At 44.1% G+C, this 23,962-nt stretch overlaps 1 protein-coding gene and 1 long non-coding RNA gene across 2 annotated transcripts in view; one reads left to right on the top strand and one right to left on the bottom strand.

Annotated features, from left to right (window-relative positions):
* PAFAH1B2 (platelet activating factor acetylhydrolase 1b catalytic subunit 2) overlaps positions 1 to 23,962 on the bottom strand; it is a 1,197,441-nt gene that overhangs the window by 1,046,511 nt on the left and 126,968 nt on the right. The window lies entirely within an intron of this gene.
* LOC126936343 (uncharacterized) lies at positions 495 to 15,476 on the top strand. The gene is made up of 4 exons (XR_007719428.1): positions 495 to 789; positions 907 to 1,009; positions 5,027 to 5,109; positions 15,281 to 15,476. It is a non-coding gene; the product is annotated as an uncharacterized LOC126936343 (long non-coding RNA).

Raw genomic sequence — 23,962 nt, 5'->3', positions numbered from 1 at the left:
TTCTTGGGACACTGTCATTGGGGGAAAACAGGCCCTATTTAGGAAATCCAATTGCCCAGAGAGTGGCATGCTGGAGAGGTGTTCCTGTTCAAGGCCATGCGCCACTGAGCTCCCGGCCAGTGGCCAACATCAACGGCCAGCCGTGGGAATGAACCTCATGAGCCACCGAGTCTCGCCCAGCCTTTAGATGACTGCGGTTCCAGCCCGTGTGCGACTGCAGCAGCTAAGTCACAGCTGCCTAATCAAACTCTCCCCAAATTTCTGACCTGCAAAATTACAAACACTGTAAAATTATTGTTTTAAGCTGCTAATTCAGGAGTAACTTGTCAATAGCAACCAAAACACGCCCCCTCTTGGGTTTCAGTTTTTTTTTTCTGAACCATGAAGGATTACACTAGATCATTTTTAAAACCGTATTTTGAAAGTTTTAAATAGTAGATGAACTTTTTTCAGTTGTTTTTATTGTAGTAAAATATACATAAAATTTACCATCTTAAACATTTTTAAGTGTAAAGTTCAGTGGTATTGAATATATTCACAATGTTGTGTAACCATCATCACCATCCATCTCCATAACTCATTTCATCCTGCAAAACTGAAACTCTGTACACATTAAATAATAACTCCCTCTTTCCCTTTCTCCTCCAGCCCCTGACATCCACCATTCTACTTTCTGCCTCTATGATTTAGACTACAGGTATCTCGCATAAGTGAAATCATACAATGTTTGCCTTTTGGGGCTGGTTTATTTCACTCAGCATGATGCTTTCATGGTTCATCCAGGTTGTAGTAAGTACCAGGATTTCCTTCCTTTTTAAGACTGGATAATATTTCATTGTATGATATACCACATTTTGCTTATCCATTCATTTGTTGATAGACACTTTTGTTTCTTCCGTGTTTTAGCTATTGTGCATTAATGCTGGTGTGAACAGGAGTGTACAATGGAAAGAACCTGCTTCCAATTATGTCAAATAGATACCCTGAAGTGGAATTGCTGGTTTGCATGGTAATTTTATTTTTAATTTTCTGAGAAACCACCACACTGTTTTTCACAGTGGCTGTCCCATTTTGCATTCCTGGTACCAGTGTATGAGGATTCCAGTTCTCCACACCCTCACCAACACTTGCTCTCTCTTTCTCTCTCTCTCTATATATATTTTTTACAATAGCCATGATAATGGATATGAAGAGGTGTCCCATTGTTGCTTTGATTCACATTTCTCTAATGATTAGTGATGTTGGATATCTTTTCAAAGAATTTTTTTTTTAAAGGAGTTCAAATGCATGAAAGGATAACGGAAATTAAACAATTTTCTTCCCTATTCTTGAGTTCTTCTCACCACTGAGAGGTAACTAACAACATATGACTGATTCTTCCAGAAATGTTTGATGTGATTACAACATAATTATATCTTTATAAAATTACACATAGAATTATATCATAGTTAATTTTTATAATTTCCTTTTTTCACTTACTAATACAGATTGGAGATATTTCCATATCAGTATACATAGGTCTACTTCATTCTTAATGTCTGCATAATTCCATGGCATGGCTGGGTCAACATTTACTTCTCTAGTCACTGTTGACTTTTCAGTTGCTTCTAGGTTGTTTGGTTGGTATTTTTTGCTATTGTAATACTACATTGACTATTATTGTGCACTTGTTTATGCTTTTGTAGGTCAAATTCCTAGAAGTACAGTTTCTGGGTCAAAGGATATATGCATTTACAATTTTGATAATTATTGCCAAATTTGTCTTTTAAAGAGGTGGCACACATTTATACCTTCACAGTGAGGGAGCTAGTATCCTGCTACCTTTATTATCTTTCAGGTTTTGTCAATCTGCTGGAAGAAAATAGTGTTCTGTTTTCAAGTTTTCATTTCTTTAATTGTGCAGTTGAGCATTTTTATATGCACTTTGATGATTTTTTATACAAAATTTCAATCATATGCAAAAGTAGAGAGACTATATCATGAACTCCCATAAGGAGATCACTCCAAATCAACAGTCATTACGGGTTTACCCCTTGTTTCAGGATTGATGATTTTTAATTTCTATTTTTCTTTGAATAGCTAATTTATATCCTTTGCCAATTCTGTGGGGCTGTTCATATTTTGTTTTTTTAAAAAATGGTTTGTAAGAGCTTTTCTTATAACAAATTAACTTTTTGCCATTATATGTTACAAATATTTTTCCTATTAAACTTGTGTTTTGGTATTAGTTTCTTTTGGTATACAAACAATTTTACTTTTTATATCAAATTTATCAATCTTTTAAAAAGATTTGTAGTTTTGTGTTTTCAATGATCTTCTCTATTCCAGGAATATAAAATAAAATAATAAAATACATCATCTGTATTTTCTTTCAGGATATCATATTTTACATTAAAATCATTGATGTATTTGGATTTTATTTTTGGTATAAGGAGTGAGATAGGGATCTAATTTTACTTTTTACATATGGTTAGACTACTGCTATCCAATAGAAATACGATGTAAGCCACACATATAATTTAAAATTTCCTATTAGCCGCATTAAAAAAGTAAAAAGAAACAGGCAGAAGTAATTATAAGATATATTATTTAACCCACTATATGCAAAACATCAGATCAACACGTTAGCTATATACAAATTATTAATGAGCTATTTTACATTTTTTCATACCAACTCTTCAAAATAGAGTGTATATTTTGGACTGGTGGCATTTCAAGTGCACAGCAGCCACATATGGCCAGTGGTTACTGTACTAGACAGCACAGAATTAGACAATTCCCCGAAATAACGCTGATCAAGTCCTTTTTCTCCATTGATCTGAAATACCACCTCTATCATAGGCTAAATTATGTTTTATGTTTAGGCCTATTTCTGGTTTCTATTTTTTCCATTGAGCTGTCTCTCCCTTCCCACGCCAATAATGGACTATTTTAACTATGATGGTTTTAAACTATTTTTAATTCCATGTGGAGCAGTTTCTTTCTCTTATTTTTGTTTAGGGTTTCTGTGGCTCTTCCAGTTTAGTCCTTTCTCTAGATAGGCATTAATATCTAACATTAGATATTATCTAATACTATAATATAGATACTGTACTATAGATACTATCTATACTATAGTCTATATACTAAACTATAGTATGATATATGATACAATAATATAGATATTAATATTAGTATCTATACTATCTACTATGCTAATTAGTATAAACTATTAGTAGGTACTATACTAGTGTTTATTAGTAACTGTATTATGGTATCATATATCATACTATAGTATAGATAGTAAACCAACCAACCAACCAATGTAGAAGCAACTGAAATAATGTTAGGCATTAATATCCAAAAATATATTAGTTCGAACAGCAAACAAACTATATTATGGGCATTGGTACGGGGATTGCAATGAATTCGGAGCCCAGGTGATTAATAAGGGTCCTTCCACTCTAAATCTCAGTGGCTGCACTTTGCTGCCGGCAGATGGAATGTGGGGGCTGGAAACAGTCCCATCCTGTGTGACTAGTGTGGTGGGCTCGTCTGTGCTGTGTGTGGCATGCGTGTCCCCACCAACCGCAAGACCTTCCGGCAGGTCCTTAATCCCCCATGCGTGGTGTGAGATGTGTGTTTAGAAATTATCCAGTGGTGATGGTTTAGAAAGTCCGACACTAAAACTGTTTTGCTGCTGGCTGGGAAGAGGAACTTGGGCTGCCTTCTGGAGGTAATTGTCTTGGAAGACAAAAAACTGAGGAGATGTGGGTAGGGAAGGAAAAAGGAGTGACAGGCTAAGATTGGAGGAGAAGGAGTGGAGAGGTGAGAAAAATCAGGGAGAAGGGAAGGAAAGGGGGAAGGTGAAGGATTGGAAGGAGAGGGAGGAAAGGAGGTGGGAAGAGAGGTAGAGGGTGGGGAGGTTTTCAGGACAGTAAGCTGGAAGAGATGGGGGCTGGGGGTACCCCGGGAAGGAAGAGAGAGCAGTAACTGGAGAGAAAAATGCTCAGTCTCCGGAGAGCACTGACAGGCAGGCTAGGGAGGTCTAGAGCGCCGACCCGTTCTCAGCACCAGCACCTCTTTTCAAGGCAGCCTCATGGCCATGATGGATCAGTTGACAGTAGGAACAAGGGCTCTGATCTACAGGAGGCTGCAGTGTCCCTAAGAGACAAGGTTAATGGTATGGGGCAGCGTGAGCACAGGCATGATTATCAGAATCCATTGTGCCTGGGGAGCTGGGCCAGGAGCTCAGGGCAAAGGCTGGCAATTCCCAGCTTTCAACAATGTCCACGGCTGGGGTATAGAGATTCTTTACCCTGAGACTTGACTGAACTGGGTGTGAGGGAAATAAGGATGAGGGATGGTGAAGTTGCATGAACACTGAGGAATAAGAGAGGAAGGACTCATCCAAGACGCTGGGTCCCTAGATGCCACTTGAGGCAAATGTCTTAGTGGTTGAAGGCACTGGGCTTCTTTCAGGAGGAGGGGAATGGCCTCACCCTCAAATAACCCTCTTGACTTTCAGAGTCACCTCTCTTGTTATGACTCTCACACCAAAGCGGGGAGTAAGGAAGGAGGGGCAGATTACCTGCCAGTGGCACCCAGGGAAGCTGAGGCCCAGAGGTACAATCCCACTTGTCCAGGGCCACCCAGGGGGCTGGTGGCAGGCCCTCTCCCATCATGGCTGAATGCCCTTGCCAGGTTTTTCTTGTCCCCGCTCTGTCTGGAGAAGCAGAAAAAAGGAATGTCAGGCGTTGACTCAAGAGCCACTGGATTTTCAAGGAGTCAGAGGGTCACAGTGAGTCGGAAACAAAAGGGGAAAAAAAACCCCACCTTCACAGCTGCCAGGATGCACAGCCTGTCTCCCTAGACTGCTTGTTCCTCATCACAACAGCGACAAAATGCTATTTTCCTTTCAGTGGTGTGCACAGGTGCCAATCCAAATGAATATTATTCACACACTTCAGTCCAAACACTGTGAAGTCTTCAAAGGTTGATTAAACCTCTGACATTGTTGCTTTACTTCCCCTGCACTCCCCGCCAGGTGAAGACCTCCCTCCTGTGACCTCAGCCCTCCTCCTTCCCTCTGCTTCTCCACACCGCCTGCCTTCGCACACAGGAATCCAGGTATCCTAGGAGAGGGTATGTCCAGTCTCGTTGGGAGGGGAAAGGGGAATGGTGGGGAGCCTGGCTTGGACTTTGGTTTGCTGAGGACTCAGGGAACAGGGCACAGTGAAGTCACCTTGCGTGTGATGGGGGCCAGTGGCAGGGGCACTTAGGGGTGGGAAAAGTGAGGGATTTGACTTTGATTACCCAGCAAAAATCCATTTCCTGCTAGTAATGACTGGCTGGTGCATATTGGAAATCACAGCCTCCCTGCTCTACTCTCCCCGCATCATTAGTCCCCAGTGGAGCGATGTCTCATTGGAAATCACACCTGGTGAAATGAGGCATGATGTGAAACTCTATGGACCTGCCTTCCCTGGGTAGCCTAATGGTGGCAACTCGGAGGCACCCAACACCGGCCAGGGTCCCTTGATAAGCCAGGAGATTCAGTCATGCTGTGGCATTCTTCAACTTTCCTTCATCTTATCTGTCATCGAGGCAGGCTGTGTACAAAATCTTAAAGCAGTCTGTACCACCTGCAATGCTTTACATAGTGCCTGGTGTCCAGAAGCACCCCACAGTTAAGCTAGCACAGGAGAATGACAACTTCAAAGATCAAGGGGCCCAATGGTCATGGAGTCTAAGTAGTATTTGTTTTGTTTGGCCCAGCATCCATTTCCCTTTCTTTTGGTAACAGCATCCCAAGTTTCCTTGAAGAACTACCCCTTTTCCATTCCAGTCCAGAGGTTTGGGTGGGATTCTCTGCATCCTTCGCCCCACCCTCGGGGGTGGGCATGTGACCAAACACTGGCCATTCAGCATTTGACCCTAGGGACTGATGCAAGACTGCTATAGAAAGCCAAGTGCAATGCTGGGACTACTGATGAGAAAGAGGTGTGCTTTTCACCTGGAGCTGCTAAGGTGATTAGATGTAAGCCCAGGGTTACAGAGGACAATCTTGCCAGCACACAAAGTGATCACTTCAGTGGCTAATGTAAGACGAAAGAAAATGGGGACATATGTACAATCACATGATTTACAACAAATATTCCACCATCCTTCAGGAGAGGAAGAGTTGCACTTTTTAATAGATGGTGTGGGTTAATTGGATATTCATACAGAAAAAAATGAACCTTGATCTCTATCTGACATCATTCCCAAAAATTAATGCATGAAGGATCATAGCTCTAAATGTGAAAGCTAAAACAATTAAATTTATAGAAGAAAACAAGGGAGAACATATTCCTGACTTTGGAGTCATCTGAGTTTTCTTTAATAGGATATACATGAATATGTACACACACAACAGTAAACACAAAATAAATGTTAAGTTGGACTTTAGTCAATTAAGGGCTTCTTTTCATAAAACTATACCATTAAGAGAGAGAAGAAGCAAGCTACAGATTAGGACGAGATATTTTTAACTTATGTATCAGACAAAGGACTGTAATATTCAGAATATATGAAGAACTCCTAGAAATCAGTAAGCAAAAGATATAAAGTCCAATTTAAAAATGCTAATGGGAGTATAAATAGTGATCACTGCTTCAGAAAACTCTTTGAAAGTTCCACAAAGGCTAAACATACATAGGCTCTGTTTTTCAGCAACTCTACTCCTAGGTACCCAACAGAAATGAGTGGTTTTCTTGACCCAAAGACATGCACATAGCAACTTTGCTCATAAGAGCCAAAATTGAAAACAGTCTATGTGTTTATGAACAATAATTTGTGGTGTGTGCATATAGTGGAATGGTACACAGCAATGAAAAGAACAAACATCAGAGGCACACATTTCACAATCATGATTTTGACTGAGCAAAGTCAGCCATATAAGAATACTACCTTATGATCCCATTTATATGAAACCAGGGACAGGAAAGACTAAACAATGGTGACAGGAGTTAGCATAGTGGCTACCCTTAAGCAGTTGTTGTCTATGGCGAGGCAAAGAGAAACCTTATGGGATGTTGGAAATTCTGTAGCTTGATCTGGGTAGTAATTTTTTGTGTAGAAATTCATTGACATGTACACTTAAGATCTGTACATTTTGCTGTGTGTAAGTTATGCTCCAATTTTAAAAAAGGATAGTGAAGAGAGGGAAGGTGATTGATCTTGAGAATATATCATCTGAGCACCTGGATCCAGCCATACCTGAAGACAAACACCCCTGGACCCTTTAAGAGATCCCTTAATAGCCAATTAGTTCTCATCTCTTTTTTTGTATGAGTCAGCTTGTGCTGAGTTTCTCTCACTTGCTGGTAAAGTTGTCCTCAAAACTACCATCTCGCTGCTTCTAGGCCAGAGCTTTCCTCCTTCAGCAGTCAGTTCCCTTGTGGAGTCTCAGATACCTTTGATCATAGTCTCTGGTCCTCATTTGATTGATGTTTGTGTTATGACTGCCATGGGGACAGGGATTGTTTCTGTCTTTCTCACCACCATATCTCTAGTGTCAAGGCCACCAGGAGGATATGTAGAGTCCTGGCCACATTTTTTTTTCCCCCTGTGGGACCTCTGTCTATATAAGCAATTTGAGTGAGGAAGCCAGAACCATCCTAGTGGCAATATTTCATGGAACCCCATGGAAGAAATACTGTCAGTCAGAGGGAGCAATGTACTCACCAGTCCAGTCTCCTAGAATTGCTTCAGAGCATCTGGTCAACCGTGTGTGTGTGTGTGTGTGTGTGTGGAGGGCGGGGGCTGGGGGGCGGGGAGAGGAGTGGGGTTGGGTGTGTGTGGCGGGGAGAGGTAGGAAGAAACAGGAACAGGGCTCACATAGGGCTCAGGAGTCCCTACCTGGTCAGCACTGGCAGCATCAATAGGTACCAGGCACCAGAGAAGGGCCTGGAAAATTACCAGGAATGTGCTTCGAAGCATGAAGCCCTGAGGTGAGGGTCACTTTCACCCAAGTCTAAGGCTCAGACCGCCTGGAGCTGTGTAGTGTTTGGCACCTCAGAAGTACTCAATTCATGCCTGTTTGGAGGAATGAGTAAATGAAAGGTTTCACCAGGATTATATAACACATGGTAAGTGGTCAATGATGTAGGGTAGTTGTATTACTATGCCTGAGAGGCAGGAACCCTCCTTGCTCCCATGCCCCCCAGAGCAAAAGAGTTGGGCAACAGGGTCTTGTGACTCTGGCTTGAGTGCGTCAGCATCTCACAGGGTCAGGTTTGGGAATAGTCCCCATTGTGGCCCTGTCATAGAGGACAGGTTCCCAAGGAGGAACAAAGGGGCCTGAAAATCAGGCCAGGGAGAAAAAGAACATTTGGGGATTATTTAGCGCTTATTAATTGGTCACCTCGTTAGCAGCCCATCTGCAGTCTGACTCTAGCAAGTGAGTGGGTGAAAGGGAGGGGCCGCCTTGACCAAGACTGGCTTCACAGATTCAATAATAAGGACAGAGCAATTACCGGAACTTCTAGAGCCAATTCCCGTTAGGAGCATGCCAGGCCGGGCTTTGTCCTACGGAGAAGAGGAAAAGGTCAGTGTGCTCTGTAGGAGAAGAAAAAAAGAGCCCTTCACAGGGAAAGAGCCTGCCCGAGGGAGGGAGACAAAGAAAAGGAGGGCTCTGTGGAGGTGAAAAACTAAAGAAAGAATGACATTTGGAAGTTTCTCAGAATGAGGAGAGGAGAATAATGAAATAAAAATTACAAGGGAGAAGGCACCAGTGAACAAACCAGGAGAGACCAAGGGAAAGGGCGCTGGAGGATCACTACTGCCCTGGAAAACAGCTGGCAGAGGCAGCCTGGCAGGGGCTTGTAACCAAGCTAATCACAACCTGCTTGGCCTCAGTTTCTCCATCTATAAATCGAGGGGCCATGTAGACTGGGTACCCACTGGACCTCTGGTCCTGTCCTGTTCTGGTGTGTAGAGGAGAGGAAGGTGAGGCTTAAAGGCACTACTAGGAATGCTAATTTGCTCCAGCCCATTTGACATGGTCTGGGGCATAAATAGTGCTGCTTCCCAAATGTTCCCCCACGTGTCCCAGCCCCCTCATACTAAGGTGGAGCCATGGAACTAGGTCTTGTCCATGAGCAGCTCATGTCATTTCTAGGCTGAAGCATACAAGAGCCAACAAATGGCCCTCCAGCTGTCTTCTCTTGGCCATAGTGAATTCCAAAGCCTGGATCCCTGAGTGACCAAGTGGAGCAGAGGCCTCTGCTGACCTATACGGACATGTATCATTAATGGAAATAGGCCTTTGCTGTTTGTAAGACACTGAGATTTGGGCTTGTTCTGAAGAGAAACAGGTGAGGGTCATGAGCCACCCTATTTGCAGAGGACAAGTGGCTGAAGTGTGGACTTGACGAGTGGAGGTCAAAGGCTGGACAATGTGTCTGAAACAAGCATGGTCTCCCCAGAGCCTGGCTGTCTATGCAGTTACTGGGAGTCCCTCTGCTTCCCTGACATCTACCTATAGTTGTTGGACAAATCCCCATTCACTGAGATGAAAGGATGTCTCTCTCCTTGATTGACTGGAAACTGAGGAACTGAAAGAGACACAGCCATCTTTGTGAGATCTGCTTGTGGATCAGCCCTCTGGGCCTGAGCCCATGGGATGGGGGAAGAGAGGAGTCTTTCCAAATCCAGGCATAAGTCACATCTAAGGATCTTTCTTTCATAGTGTGTGGTCTGCTTGATCAGAGCTAGACCTGAAGGGGATACATGGAAATCATAAAACCAGCATTCTCCCTTCCTCAGTGCTTCAGAATGTCATGGGCGGGGGGTTCTTGATTGGTTGCAATGATTTTCTCTGCACATCTTGGCCACCCCACGAAGCCAAAGTGCAAGATTAGGCTTCCGTGTACTCACCCTCCCCTTCCCTGGGAAGAAGCAAGACATCAACAACAGTAAACTCAGGGCCTGTGCAGACAGGCATTGGCTTTAGTCTTTGTGGGGAGGAAGTTTCTCCTACCTCCCCTCTGACTTTGTTTCACAAGCCATTTGTCATTGCTTCCCAGGGCACTAGGAATGGAAGTGAGTGGGTGTGGGGGATGGGAGGGCATTTCTGCAGGACAACAGGAGCGGTGAGTGCAGCGTGGAGCCCAGCACACTCTCTTCTTCACCCTAGCTTTCCTGCTGGCATTGCCATATCCCTCCGTCTGTTTCTTTCCGAACCAACTGTGTCTTTCCCTGGGCTCTGAGCATGGATCCAGGATCCTCTGCTTCTTTTTTGCCTCACTCCCCTCCACCCTCATCACCCACAGCAGTGGGTATTCATTATTTAAACAACCCATGCCTCTGAAGTCTTATTTATCCAACATCTTTCCACAGCATATGTCAAAATTTACGGTAAGAGCATTCATCCCATAATAAACATTTGGCTTTGCTGGTCTACCAGCGGCAGGGCTAATTAGGGAGAGGGATTCCCTTGTTATCTGAAGGGAGGTCAGATACAGCAATTACCATTGTTGCACAGCTTTAATTGTGACTTGGAGGCTAGGCCCTTTGGTGCCAGGTGGGGTGGAGAAATTGGCAGGGAGGAAAGGGGAGCCTTCCCCAGCAAGCTCTGGGAAGCCACAGCTATGCTATGAAAGGCAGCTCAGCTAGTTGGTTTCCTGGACTCCTAAGTCTCTGTATGCAATCTGAGCTCCCTGCAGGCTTTTCATCTTCCAAGCAGGGCCCGATCATGGAATATTCTCCCACCGACCTCTGTCTCCCCAGCCATCTCTGTGAGCATTCAAGAGGACGCTTCCACTTGAAAATCCTGTCATTATCTCAAACTCAAAATATCCAAACTAAATGGACACATCCAGGAATCAGAACCATAGAATTTGAGAAGAAGCTTAAAGATCATTGGGTTCATCGTTCACCCCTTCTTCTGGATGTCTCTAGGTCAGGCAGTTGTTCAGCTTTGGTGGGTCACTCTCTGGACCCCTTTCCCTGGGGAGGAAAGAGATAAGTGCTCTGGTTTGGGCTGGGATTCTCTAGGAGCAAGGGCTGGCCATGGGCCTGGCTAGGCTGATTGCTGGATACTAGGTGTGCCATCCCACAATGCAATGCAAATTTAAAGGCAGAGAGGTCCAAGAGGCAGGTATAAGGAAATAGGCAGAGAGCCAGGCTCAGCTCTGAAGCAGAAGGGGATAAGATGGAACAGGCAAGAGCAATGGGGGTCAAGAAGACTGCCATTCAGGGGTCCCCAAAACCACTCTTAGCTTTAATAATTCACCAGAAGTACTCATGGAATTCAGCAAAACTGTTAGACTCACAGCTACAGTTTATTAGCAAAAGGTTACAGGTGAAAATCAGCAATGGAAAAAGGTGCAGAGGCATAGTCCAGTAGAACTCCAGGTGTGGACTTCCCTTATCCTCTCCCAGTGGAGTCAGCAGACAGCTCCTAATTCCCTCACAAATGATGTTGGCAACACACACAAAGCGTTGCCAACCAGGGAAGCTCAACTGAGCCTTGGTGTCCAGTTTTTATCAAGGGTTGCTCATGTAGGCATGGAGCTCCTGCATGACTTACCTCAGTCTCCTGCCCCTCCAGAAGTCAATCTGAGACTGAGACCAAGGACCTCAGGTAAAAACGAAGGTGCTCTTACTGGGCAGATATTCCAAGGGCTGAGAGGCTAATTCTCAGGAGCTGGGCAAGGGCCGAACTTCTCTGTGCGAGGTGAATCCCTACACTCCCTGGGAAGCTATCAGAGGGAGGAGGCAAGGCCATGTTGGAAGAGTGGGCTCCAAGTGGCACAGAGGTCTAGGCCTGCCCCAGAAGCAACCCCCTGCCTCTCCACCCCAATTGCCTTGGGGATGGGTCAAAGAGACACCAGCATCAAGTACAGAGGAGTGCTTCTCCACCTGGGAATGGGCTGGTCTCTGAAGAGGAAGTCTGAGGGAGGAGGCTGTTTACAATGTGAGAGCAATACAACACCAGGGTGAGGAGTGAGAGGATGAGGAGCATGAGGCCATCAGATACACACTCCCAGGGTCTGAACTTTGTTGTTGAGGGGCAGCAATTATGGTGAGGGGCAGCAATTACGGTGAGGTGGGGTTTAAAGCTTGTGTTTTGCACTTACCAGCTTTGTCACTTGGGGCATGTTACACAGCCTCCTGGAGACTCATTTTTTCCACCTGTAAAATGGGGATGGTAACAGTTCCTGTGTAACCAGGCTGCAGTGAGGGTTGCATAAGGTGAACATGAGATAAATGGTAGCTATCTTTATCCTCACCATTAATACCTTTCCATGAGGCCAAGTGCTTCTTGAGATATTCTTGGCCTCTGTAGAGTTCTTTCTCATATCGAGATGAAAACTGCTTTTATACAACTTTCTGTTACACTGTTCTGGCCCTCCTTCCTGATCTTCCATTTCTGTCAGTGGTATCACCATTTTTGTTCTCCGGGACCACCAGTTCTTTATTCTTTCATTTATTCCTTCACTCATTCATTCAATACATGTTTATTGATATTTTTGTCTATTGATATTGATACCGTGCTTAATGCTGGGTATAGAAGAGAAAATAAGATATTCCTAACTCCCAAAGGACTCATGGTTAAATGAGATAGCAAATAACTGCATAAAATAAGCCGTTAAAATGTTCTGGTTGGCAAGTGCATTGAGTACTTGGGGCATAAAGGAGGCAGTGATCTGTTTTATCTGCTCCTTCCCCTCCCTAAGGCACCTTCACACTTGTCTTTATTCCCCCCATGAGATAACTTCCAAATTTTCTCTTTCTTTTTTATTCTTGTTGCTATGGGTTCAAGAATTGTAAATGAATTGATTCTCAGGTTGGAACTCACAATAACTGCTAGTGATATCCTAGAGGATTCCAACGCTGCGTTTTGGCCAGTGAGACCAGATAAGACAGTCTATCAGAAAAGAATTAGAAAGCTGTGATCATGGAGAATACATTCTGGTGTCCTATAGCATTGTAGAATGACTAGAGTTAACAATAATACATAGTTCCAGATAGCTAAAAGGAGGATATTAAGTGATCCCAACACAAATAAATGCTAAATGTCTGAGATGATGATATGCTAATTACCCTGATCTGATCACTATACATCATGTGTATTGAAACATTGCTGTGTACCCCATGAATATGTACAATTATTATTTGTCCATTAAAAAATAAAATTAAAGAAAAAAAGCTGTAATCTTGATACAATTCAGCCTTCTGCCATTTGTGCACACCCAAGGCTCAGATTAGGCAGACACCCCGGCTACATACAAGCCCCTTAAAGTGCTACCCACTTGTATGCCCCCACTCCCTGTTAAGCACCACACCTACTTCGTGACTCACCACCTCATCTCAAGCACACCCCATGACTCACAGTGGTCTCTCCCTTCCTGGAATAATGCTCACAGCAGGACTCGCTGCCTCACGTCTGCTGTGTTGTCTTCATTTTGGATAATATTTTCGTTGGGTGGGACTTACCCATTTTATATCATTGGTGTCTCTTTCACCCATTCCCACCCCCAGCCTAGTGTAGGTCTGGGCTCCTGATGGGTGCTGACTGATTGATAGATAGCCATTCCAGGTGATTGTGAAGGCCTCTGCCTCCACCACACCTTCCATGTTGGAAATGCCTTGGCTACGTTGCCTCCAGATAAGGCACTTGCCTTAGTATCTCTGAAGGGACAATATGATGATTAGAAGAAAATGCCTATTCTCCATCTCTCCGTTGCTTGCACTCAGTCCTTTGTTGCTGCAACGTCTCTCTGCTACTTCCCTCCACATAACCCGAGAAAAAATGTCCAAGTGGATCTGGGAGCACTCCTAGCCTGCATGGTGCTCACTCTGTCAAGGCTGCCTTCATAGAGATGACAGCTCAGAAAAGAGTGGGGAGGGAAGTTTGGGGGCTCCTGCAGGGAGATGGGAACTCCATGGAGAAGCCAATATTCCACATATGTGACCTTCCATAATGCAAACATAGGAGGATGGGAAGGTTTCCTGGGACAGGACAGTGCAGCCCATGGGGAGCTGATCCTGGTGAGAGGGACTGTGGCTCTCCACTCCTTATGAAAGCGGGAAGGGATGAAGATGACTGGGAGGGCCTAACTATTAAAATCTGGAACTAAGGTGCTCAGAACAGCGACAAAGTGAATCCAAAGTTTTGGAAGCTATCCTTCAGCAAATGTTTACTAAGCAGGGTTCAAGGAGGCATAAGAGAACTGCTGTTAAAAATCATCCATGCACCCATCCATCATTCATTTCTCCAGTAACATGTTCTGAACAGCTACCATGAGCCAAGAAAGGTGTTAGGCACCAGCACCACGAAGAGAAATACCATAGAGTCCTTGTTGAGGAGGCTGAGAGTCCATCAGGGATTCTGAAGCACAGGAGACAGGCAGGGAAGGAAGGAATGAACTTGGAGAGATTAACTGGAAGCAGGCAACCAAGCGCTTGGAATAGTAAGCTGGAGAATGTGGTCTTAGTTGCAGCTGGGGAGGCCCTGAGGCATTTAAGCGAGGGAAGGAAGGGTATGTTTAGAAAGGCTATAGTGGCAACAGCATGGTGGATTGCTTGCAAGGGAGCAAGCTGAAGTCAGGAAAGTCAACAAGAAGAGAGGAGGAATCTAAAAGACTTTTGCAGTTAGAATTTATTTGAGGAATATATACAAAGCTATCCACAAGAAACTGTGAGCACTGAAGGAAACCACTCGGTTTCAGCATGGTATGGAAGCAAGACAAACTAGCAAAGAAGAATTGTGATCCCAAATGCCAGATGGAAGGAGGAGAAAATGCACTCACCTACTGTGAAAATTCACTTACATTGAGACACAGGAGAGAAAAGTGATACTAACACCAGCTTTGAGGTCAGATAGAAAATAACTTGACACTAGTTGTGCAGATTTGACACACCAGTTGACCTCTCTAAGACTCCGTTTCTTTGTCTTTAAAATGGGTTCAAACTGTTTTGAGGATGAAATGAAGTCGTGTGTGTAACACTTAGCATAATGCCTAGAGTGAAGCAAGTTCTCAATAAAAGTCAATTGTATTTATTGTTAGGAATTAGTTGACAACAACAACATTTATTGTCATGGAGTGTCCTTTTTCTCAGAAGGCTGGAGAAGGAAAAGGGGAGTAGAGGGCCCTGTAAACAGCCTGGCTAATTGTGGGTTAGCCTGCTTAGCAGTCATAAGACAGTATTCATATTTTGGAGCTGAGCACCGCTAAATAGGGAAGCAACTCCTGAAGAATTAAGACACAACTGTGGAGTCTGACCTGGATGCCTTTGTTTTGTGTTGCAGATTTTTCTGTCTCGACTTCTCTGACAGAAGATTGCAGTGTCTCCTGGCACACCAGGGGGAATGTGGCAGAACAGGAGGGGTGAACTTCAGTACTGTAACCAGGCTGGTACTCTAACACCAGCTTTGCACCTTGGTGGCAGCATGAGCACTTTAGTTAGAGTCCCAAGTTAGACTCTAGTTAGATGTCTCAGCCATCCCCCCCATCTCTGTCACATGGTGGCTGTCTTTATTGAGGGGTGAAGGGAAATTCTCCTAAGAAATATAAAGCTCTTCTGGGGTCACCTTCTAAAAACCATCCAGAAGTGGGTGAGCCTATCCTTGGGACTTCTTTCTTCACTCAGTTGGCTCCTGCTCCTTCAAGAACTTTTGGGGACAGGATGAAAGAACTCAAGGCTCCGGGCTTACCCACCACAACTTTGTAACCTCGCTTTTGCCATAATGGTCTCCTTATGCCTCCACTATGAAATGACCAGGACTCTTATGTTTTTTTCTCCTCTCATTCCTCCTTTTTTCTCTTCAGTATAATCTCTCTTTATTGAGAACTTACAGTATGCTAGGAACTATGCTATATACCCATACTACATCTCATTTAATTCTTACATATCCCTGTGAAAGAGGTAGTCATATGAATACCATTTTATATGTGAGAAAACCAAGGCATAGAATAGTTAAATAAATTGTCCAGGATCTTCTAGTTAAAAACTGGCAGAGTCAAGATTCAGTCTCAGGTCTTTTTGATGCCCAAACATATATACTTTACCTTTAAAAGTGTGGCTCATGGATGCCTGGAGTTTCCTAGGTCCTTTACAGGGTTCTGTGAGATCAAAACCATTTTCATGATGCTATTTGCCTTTTTCACTGTGTTGACATTTACACCGAAGGCACAGCATCAACGATGGGTAAAACTGTAGGCTGCTTAGCCCAAATCAAGGCCGTAGCACCAAACTGTAATACTAAACATTATATTTTTTACTAGAACGCACTTGCAGAATAAAAAAAATCACTTTTACTCAAGAATGTCCTGATGTGGCAGGAAATATTAAGTTTCTTAAATGTTGACCTTTGAGTACATGCCTATTTAATATTCTGTGTAATAAAATGGGAAGTATGCAAAAACAATTTGTGCTCAATATGTTCGTCTTGAGGAAAAGTACATGTGCATTTGAGTTGCAAGCTGAACTAGCCACTTTCTTAATAAAATACCCGTTTACTTGAAAGAATGAGTGACAATTTATGACTAACCAGACTTCAGTATTTGGAAAATATTTTCTTACAGATGAACAAAGTGAGACTGTCATTTCAAGGAAAATGACTGACAGTATTTGTTGCCATAGATAAGACTGAAGTTTTTAAGCATATTAGAATTTGTGAAAATTTGTATTCATATTGTATCAGTCACGGTCTAGTCGGGAGAGAAAAACCACCTTGCATTTAAATAGGGAAAGTTTAACATAAAGAATGAACTATTTGTAAGAACAAAAGAGAATTCTAAAGAATACCCTAAGACTAAGGGAGAGTTCCAATAAAGGAAGAAATTTGGGTAAGGGCTGGGAATTAGACTTCATTGGAGTTGGTATCATGGTAGCCCCCTGCATGACGGGAAGCTACTCTGGGCCAAAGCCCATCCACAGTGAGTAGGCCAGGCCTGGCAGACGGGAAACTGCTTGTGATGGTCAATGGAATTTGCTGGAAGCTGTCATGGAGGCTGGTGAACATGCTGGGAAGCCCAGCTGTGGCACACACAGCGTTTACCAAGAAGCCCTTCTGTGGTCCTAAGAGGCTGCCCCCAGGGAGGAGCTGCAATGGTGGGTGAACTTTCCATAAAGCCACTCTCCATGGTGCCAAGGAAAGCTGGTAATGGGGAGATGCCAACTCCAATGAACATGACATTACTTAGTATCCCATGCACTGCTGGGTACCATGCACCAAGGAGCAAGCTGAGAAGATCACTGGAAGCAGGAAGAAAAGCCCTTTCCTCCTCCAGTGTTCTTCCAGTGCTGTCTACTGACAAAAGTTCCAACTGGCCAGTAAGAAACATTCCAGTATTACAAGCAGGAATGAAGGTAGCCTTGGAGCTGAGCAGCAATAATTTGATGGCTGGCATAGTCCACCCTTTTGTTTACACAACTTCTGCACACACTTGAACTTCTGTTTGACACTGAAACAACTGTCTTTCTATCTAATGAGTTATAGCTATCCTTTGAACTAGTGAAATGCTCATCCTTTTCCTAAACAGATGTATAGTCTCAAGAGTTATTGTATCCATTGCTGGGTATGTTAACATCTCCTTAAATTTAGCCATGGTACTACTAAATAACACCTAAACAGAACATTATAAAGTTTAATCTTCAACAACTTGTGTGTAAAATGATGATGAGGGGCCTGGCAGCCTGGCACCTCTTCCAAGGTGGTTTCCCTTGGTTTCCCAGAGGAAGGCTTCCCAGGGAGCTCTCCTACACGGTGTAGCATTTCTTTATGGGCAGTCTTACAGGAGGCACCTTCCTGGGGAGTTCCACAGGTTCCCTAGCTGGCTTACCAGTTAGCTCAACGACATTTCTGAAGAAGGCTTCCCTGTAAGTTTCATTAGGTGCCCTGGCAGGGGTTTCCCATTTTCCAGTTCCTGTTTCCCAGCCTCAGCTCATTGACTATGGTCCAGCTTGGATCCAGGCAACCCAGAGAACTTCTCTGCCTTCCTGCAGGCTGTAATTGCACCTTCCCCAACGAGGTCTGAATCCCAGTGGCCCTTGCACTGGTAACTTCCAAATAGTTAAAGACTTTTCTGACGCAATCTGAGGTGATATGGACAAATGTGGATTTCCAATATTGCATCGTGAAATGTATCAACATTTGCAAGATCTGCATAACTCAGTGAACCAATATTTCCAGATGATCAATCCATGCTGCAAAATTCCATTTCAAGTGTAAGATAGATCAATGGATTTTAATGTAACATTATACGAAAAGGGTTCTCATTCCAAGCTGTAACCTTTAAGAAAGCACCATTTTTTGAGTTTTGATGTAATTTCCATAAATATCCACAATTATCAGAAAAGATTATTAAGCTATTCCTCCCCTTTCCAAATACATATCTGTGTTAGGCTGTATTTTTTTCATATGCTTCAACAAAACAGCCTATCACAACAGGGTGTGTTCAGAAGCAGGTACACGAATCCAGCTGGTTTCTATTAAGGCTGCCAATAAAGAGATTTGTGAATGTAAAACAAGGCCACTGTTCTCACCAATTTTGTTTTGGAAAATTAAAAAACTCTTGTATATATTCATGTATAATAGATATGTTATTTTTAAATGAATTAATAAATATTTTATAATTTTCTCTGTCTCTCAGGCTGGAGTGCAGTGGTGTGATCTGGGCTCACTGCAACCTCCATCTCCAGGGTTCAAGTGATTCTCCTGCCTCAACCTCCTGAGTAGTGGGGATTACAGGTGTCTGCCACCACACCCGGCTAATTTTTGTGTTTTTAGAAGAGGCAGGGTTTCATAATGTTGCCCAGGCTGGTCTCGAACTCCTGGCCTCAAGTGATCTGCCCACCTTGGCCTCCTAAAGTGCCGGGATTACAGGGGTAAGCACCACACCCAGCCACTTTTCTCAGTTTCAATATCTAGTACATTAAATATCAATAGACAAAACCTACACAAACTTGAGGTCTTGGGGCTTCAGTGTGAAGAAGTTCTGAGACTAAGATTCCCGGGAGCTGCTGTTCTGGACTAGAGTAACTTTCCTTCCAAAAGTGAGTCCTGTGAGCTTGAATGTGGACAGCAGCTAAGGGCTGTGGCACATCAGCCACAGGGGTGCCTCTGCATTTGGGGCTTGAAAATTCAAAGATATTTACATCCAGATGCCTAGAGAAGCTTCAACTCCCATCTCATTTTTACAGCATTGCACGTGCTCCCTGGCCTTTTGCCTTCTTTGATGTCATTACCTGCCTGAGCCTTTGCTGAACCTGAGCGCCGGTGATAGAGAAGTGCCTTTTGTTTTGAAGAAGCCTGCCCTGAGAGAGAGATATCATTGACTTTGTAAGAAGGGGCTTGGGTTGGATTTGGGGAGCCATTCGAAGGACACCCTACATGAACACTGGGACAAGCTGCTGCTCTGGGCAACATATCTCCCCCTTGCCACTCTGGGCAGCCCCTCTATTGAACAGAGCCTGCTGCTGCTTCTCTGTTCTCCCATCTCTCTTAAATTGTACGGTTTTCACTTTCCCCTGGTGGAGTGGAGTATCTCTGTATCTTGTCTGATTTCTTCATGCTAGACGTTGGGCAGGAGGCACACGTGAAATGAATAAAGACTGGTCACCCAGAGCTTTCAGGGAGGTGCTCACTATCCTGAGATGCCAGGAGCTCCTGAGAAGAGTGGATAGGTCTGAGAATGAACTCTCTGAATTGGAAATAAAGTACAGCAGCAGGCTGGCTTGTAATATCCAGGGGCAGGAGTGGCCCTAGGGAGGGTGCTTCCTGACTTAGGTGTAACTGTTTGAAACATGCCTTGTTGAGCAATGTTGGAGATGCTCACAGTCTGGCTCTCAGGACTGGGAAGACATAACAGAATCACTGAAATCTCCCAAGATTGTGCAGACCAGGTAGGTCACTGTCTTTTCTACTCGTCTCAGGCTCTTTAAGGGCAAGAGCTACCTGGAAAAAGAGGTATAGGGAAGTGCATCCAAGCATCTGCAAGAGGGTGTCCTACTCAAACGATAAGGAGGAAGCAGTTTCGTGCACCCATACATTACTCAAACAACAGATGCCCTTCAATGTCTGGTGGGAAATGTCACTAAGAGGAGCCCTACTCTGTGCCTTCTGTCCCAGGTCCCAAGTTCCTTGTGAGCTCTGCCTCTGTGCCCCAGGGGAGGCTTCAGGCTGACCAGCTCAGCAGAGAGGTGAAAAGAAGAGGGAAGCCTCCTCAGTCACCTCTGAGATAAAAAGAAGAAAGAAAAAAATAAAAGAGAGGGGGAGAAAGAGAGAGAAAAGAAAAAAAATCAAAGACTAATCCTAAAAATTCTCCTTTAATCTTAGAGCTTCCAGACCTAGTTTCTCTTTCATCTAGGACTTCGAAGTTATCTAGTTATTTTATGGGTAGTGAAACCACAAGGCGAAGAGAGGGTGGTGGGGGGGAGATTAAATTAATGAGCAGGTAAGCAGGTTTATTATTTCGTCTGATCCTTCCTTCCTTCCTGCTAATTTCTCTGAGCCAATTTGGGAGGCAGAGCCTATCATGTTAACTCAGAGACAGAGTATTGTATCCATGTTCTTTCTGAAGTCATTTATCTGAAGGATATTAAAGATCCAATTTACATAGACATTATGGCATTGTGAGGAGGGTGTGTGCATGTGCGCAAATGAAAGTGAGTGAGCGAGTGAGAGAGAGAGAGCACGCACGCTAAGGTATCCATCCAAGTGGGCCCGTGTTTGTGTACATACTCAACCTCCAATGAGTGCCATCTCTCATGAGGCTCTCAGAGAAGTTTGCAATCACTCAGCAAGTTAGTTCAAGAAGTCATTGGGCCTTGACAGAAATCAGGCTCCAGGCAACAGCGGAAATGTTTATTAAATTTGTGCTTCAACCCTCAGGCTCCTGCATTTCCTTATCGTTGCTCCTAGGTTCACAGTAGAGGAAATAGGGCCCTCTTGAGCTTGATATCTGCTTAATTAAATGCCTGATCGTATTGACCCAGCCCATGCAGGTGCCTGTGTAATGAGGCACGGGGTAGGATAGATGCAGAAAAGAGGTCAGTTTCCCAGGTTAACCCTCAGCTCCCAGGTTAACCCAATCCAGTAAACAGAGAGCCCTCGATTCCCCACAAGAAAACTGGGTGACCTGGGACATTCTATGTAATCTGGCAGCTGGGTCTGTCATTTTAATCCCTCATGAAACATAGATAAAAAACACCTATTCTTCCTATGATTCTTCTTTGTTAAAAGCACAGAATGAAGAGATATGCATAATAGCACGCTACAGAGAATTTAGCAAGAATGAGGGGATATGAAGCAAGTATAGTGGTTTGTTGTGAAGATTCTTTCAGCAATAGCCGATGTCCCTTTGCTGATGTTGGGCTAACCAAGGAGCCTTGTGATGGATAATCTGGCCTCCTAAGCAGACTTTCTCACCAGCCCATGCCAATGGCTAGTGCCAGCGGTCCTGTAAGGGATGCTGCCATTGTGAATGAGTGTGCTGTCGTTCACCTCCAATGCTTCCATTCATTTATTGTGTATTAGTCTGTTTTCACGCTGCTAATAAAGACCTACCTGAGTCTGGGTCATTTATAAAGAAAAGAGATTTAATTGACTCACAGTTGCACATGGCTGAGGAGGCTTCACAATCATGGTGGAAGACGGATGAGGAGAAAAATCATGTCTTACATGGCAGAAGGCAAGAGAGCATGTGTAGGGGAACTCCCATTTATAAAACCATCAGATCTCATGAGACTTATTCACTACCATGAGAACAGTAAGGGGGAAACGGCCCCATCATTCAATTATCTCCACCTGGCCCTGCCCTTGACATGTGGGGATTATTACAATTCAAGGTGAAATTTGGGTGAGGACTCAGCCAAACCATACCACATTAGTTCTTCCATTGTTCGACTGCCATTCATTGATGATCTGGTACAATTGTTCATAGCCGTGACTTTACTTTAGATCACCTGTGAAGTTATAACACTCATGCCTGGGCCTATTCCCAGACCAATTAATTCAGAGGCTCTGAGAGTGGCTCCTAGCCACTGGTATTTTAGTAAAGCATCCTAGGCTGTTCTAATGAGCAGACAGGGCTAAAATCATTGACCTGGTATATGCCATACATTGTTCTTGTCCCAGAAAATACACAGATGAATAAGATGCTCTTAGCTCAATGCAAACCATCCCCCTAGTACTGATCACCCCTGGGAACATGGGGTGATTATATTAATATTTCTGATTTTGAAAAGCTGAGGATCAAGATGAGACCTAAACTTTCTGATGACCCCTCTAGATGATCTTCTCCATCTGCCTTTACTCATGAGCCCAGCTTGCTGGCCTCACCCCTGCTCTTCAGAATGAGAAGCACTGCCTAAGTCCCAGGTATCCCAGTGTGGCCTCTCTCCTGGTCCGGGCATCTCCCAGGTCACTGCCTGCAGCACAGTTGGTGAAGTTGGTTTGGTGATGGTTGGTCTGTTTTCCACCCAGGTTCTGGGCCAGGTCTTCCTGGAATCCGTGAGGAGACAATACTCTCAACAGTCATCTGCCTCATTTTTCTTTCCTCCAGTTGCTCCCAGAAGACTGGCTCCTTTCTTCCCTCTTGAAGCCTGGATTCTTGTTGGACCTGCAGTGAAGTTTATGGTTTGTTTCTGAAACAACTAAGCTCATTTGAAAAGGTGAAAAGCTGGCTATTCTTCTGTAGATGGATCCAGATCAAGTGATGAGCCGTGTCCTCTTCAGGATTTTATTATTGGTCAGGTGACACCTCCTTCAGGCAGTAATCTTTCAAAGGAGGCCATTTTCCCACAAGATGCCTTTGTCCTGACGTCTTCCAAGCCTTGGTTATGTTTGCCTCCTCAGTAGTCCTGCCCTGAGCAGCTTGCACCCTGCATTTTTAGTTCTGTGCCTGTCACAAGTCAGAGAAGTGGTAGTAGCTTAGGTCAAGGAACAGGCTTATAGCTGAGATGAAAGTCAGTCTTCCCAATCAATTGTTTCTTCTGTGACTCCCTCTTCAGAGCTGGCTGCTACAATCGGATGAGGTTATGATGTTTTATCATCAAGTCTGTTAAGGATCTGTTTCTTTTTGCAATCAAAACTTTGTTCCCATCTTCTCGGGGACTTAAAATACTGTCCTTGAACCGAGACGGGGCCCTTGTGCATTAAACACACTTGCAACTTCAAAGCTATGCATGTGTTGCCACAGAGGGTCCCAGGGGAGCGTCAATAAGAGACGTGCATTTGCTGTAGTACAAAGAGAAGCCTCGCTTCTTGATGGAGTTGATCTGAGGGGTGGGGGTGCCAGAGGGGTTTGTTGTTTGTCTCCAAAGGAAGAGAGGATTAAGGGAGGAGAGGCCTAAACTCCAGGAGCTGCTGGCTACCTTCCCAAGGAGGCTCATGGTCTCCTACTGGGGTGGCAGTGAGGATGATGCCAAGACCCCTGAGGCACTACCGTGCCAGCTGTTTCTGTCCTTTGAATAATCCTAAAAACACTACCATTTGTATAGCATTTTTCCATGTGCTACCTCACTTGATGCTCACACTAGCTCTGTGAGTAGGCAATGCTATTATTTCAGGTGTCAAATGAAGAAATGGAGGCTCGAGAGGTCAAATTGCATGCCAGTGTTTGCCCAGCTAATATTAGACCTATGTTCTTTCTTCTTTCAAAAAGGTGGCAAGTAGATTTCAATACCTGATTGATTGATAGCTGTTGCCTAGAAGGAAGGCTGTGTGGAAAAGGATTTTCAGGTTGCACCCAGGCTCAGTGGGAAAGAAGGCTGCGGTTGATTGGTAAGGTCAACTTCCATTTTATCATTCAACTGGGCCAGTTTTGAGAGTGAGAGGAACTGGATTAATCATGATGCCTGAATATCTAGTATAAACTTGAACTGTCCTGGACAAACTAGGATGTTTGACACCTCATTAAGTAATCATGTGTGGTCAGGGTATTGGGCTGGGGTGGTGGGCAGGGACCACAGTGAACATGTCAGCTCT

Source organism: Macaca thibetana, chromosome 14, assembly GCF_024542745.1.
Source record: "Macaca thibetana thibetana isolate TM-01 chromosome 14, ASM2454274v1, whole genome shotgun sequence".
NCBI classification, from domain to species: Eukaryota; Metazoa; Chordata; class Mammalia; order Primates; family Cercopithecidae; genus Macaca; species Macaca thibetana.
Note: the sequence above shows the minus strand (reverse complement) of the source record. Positions and strands in the feature narration are given on the sequence as shown.